Below are 2671 nucleotides of genomic sequence, written 5' to 3' on the forward strand. Positions count from 1 at the left end.
TACCAAGTAATCACAAAGATACACAATGTGATATCCATTGTGATATACTGTGATACCTTTGTGATACCAACTATTATACCAACTCAAACCATAAAAACAAAAGCAAATCCATTGTGATACACCGTGATAAAACAAAGAAAATAATGAAATTGCATATTGTGATACAATTCATAAAATAAAACTACCGGATACACTGTGATACACTTTGATAACCCGCAGTTATTTTACAGCCTTGCAATGAATACTCGGAGATGGAGAAGAGTGCCAACGATTGCATTGTAGTGGTAGAAGACTGATTGGTCGGAGACGAAGAAGAGTGTCAACTACGTACCTTCTATTGTAACAACCTCTCTGTTCCTTCACAGCCACTGCCGATTTCTTGCCGGAGTGAACTTCCGGCATCTGGTCAACATAACAGGCCAAATTATCCACATGGGGACTCGTCGGAACTCCAGAAACTCGCTGTAATTGCAAGCATCCAACAACAAAAGACCATCGGAGAAACAGGGATGATAATCGCCGTAACTGTCTGTTTCTTGTTTTTAGGGCGTCACCACCTGCGACAGCGGGAGTTGAGGGCGGCGAGAGTTGAGAGGGCTCATCGTTACAGTCGTTGATCTCTGCGGATTTTTTGTCGGCGTTCGTGCTTCTCAGAACACGCTTTCGAATATGCGAGAACACGTTTAGTGATGATAAAGGAGAAGATGAGATGATTGTGGAAGGGGGGGAAACCGTCGATGAAGAAGTAGATGGGGGTGATGGTGGTGGCTGGAGAAGAAATAGATGAAGGAGAAAATAACATCTAGGGTTTTATGTATATAAACATTACCAAAATACCCTTTATATTATTTTAGGATATAACATTAATTATTAAAATGATTGGCTGAGATTGGATCTCACATTTACCACAAACTAATCAGTTCTCATTTGATTAGGCCCCTATATATATATAGACGAGCGATCAAATGAAAACCGCTCCCATCTGTGTAAATCATGTAAATCAATCTCATCCATCTATTTTTATTGATCAATGATCAAGATTAGTTTAGTTTATATATATATATATTTATTTATTTATTTATTTATTTATTTATTTATTTTATAATAACGAGAAGGGCAAAATGGTAAATCCAACCACATCTTAAACCTCATGAACCTGTTTCATAAAACATTTTCACTATTCATCATGCACCCATTTCATGCATCTTAAACCTCATCACGCACCCATATCCTCATGCACCCTATTCATCATGCACCCATTTCATTATACACCCATTTTATAATCATTTTCACTTACTCTATGCATCAATTTCACCATGTATGAAACCGGTTTCATCATGCACGCATTCCATAATTATTTTCACTTACTTCATGCGCCAATTTCACCATGTATGAAATCGCTTTCATGAATATTTTTTTATTCTACTATTGATTTCATGGATTTATTACTCTAATAACTTACGATTTTCATTAATCTTGACAATAATAAATCGAAACACAATATAACAACATCGAATTTTCAATATTATAATTTATTTAAATATTTAAATGTTACCATTTATAAAATTTTCTTTATTATGTTGCCTTAATTAAGATTTATTAATAATTTCCATATTTAATAAAAAACAACGCAAATGACCAATATACCCTTAATGATTAAATTTAATTAGAAAAAAAAATGGAATTTTTCTATTGGTCGAAATTAGTTTACACGGTTTCTAAGAATTGCATGGTTTTCATTTGAACGTGCCCCCCCCCCTCTCTCTCTATATATATATATATCTACAACCCTAATAAATAAGTAACTTTTGAGACATGTGTTCCATTCCTGTGCGCCGATTACTGTGTTTTCCCGCTTAAAACATGTATCTAGACACAATTTCTGCTTTCAGTACAAACATACTTGTGCATGTGACACGTGTCAAGGTTCACGGTTACTATACATGGTCCTGTTTAAACCGCCACTGCAGAGTAATATGAGGTAGATATTGCAACATTCTCATATTCAAGGCCAACCGACCATCATAGCGTCTATCAACGAGTTCACAATGAGAGTTGTTGTTTAACAGGTGCCGGTTATCATTTGCACTAGATTGAATCCGATTGAATGAAGGATCACTGTTAGTGTAACATTATTTTTCGATTTATCATGCAGTCTGCTGAATCGGAATCACTACACCTTCATTCATCAAATTTCAGTTCTGAAGAGAAGTCTAACGTATTCTTCACGCCACCCTGAATGTATTTCGTAAATATAAATGGATGGAACTATTTCTTCTTATTCCAGGACTGATCATTGTTGTCACACCCCGCTAAAGCGGAAACACGAGGCGCGACAGTTAGGAGTTCATCGCACTAGGATATATTTAACACCAACCATACATTCATAGCCATAACAAAAAAAAAATCCAAAGTTTAAAATTACATTCACCGATTACATTTCAACATAAACAAAGTTTTTAACAAAATAAGTTCGTTACAAAAGGAGTTCCTTAGCTTATGTTGCCCAATGTGGATGCAAGCAAGAACGTAAGATTATCTACTTTTCCACTACCTTCTTATTTCCTGAAAAGCATATTAAAGTCGAGTGTCAACTACAAAGAGTTGGTGAGTTCACAGGTTTTATATGCACAAAATGATTTCAAATGCAGCAAATCCCAGTTATAAGTTT

Source organism: Cynara cardunculus, assembly GCF_001531365.2.
Source record: "Cynara cardunculus var. scolymus isolate 2C chromosome LG 16, CcrdV1, whole genome shotgun sequence".
Classification (NCBI taxonomy): Eukaryota; Viridiplantae; Streptophyta; class Magnoliopsida; order Asterales; family Asteraceae; genus Cynara; species Cynara cardunculus.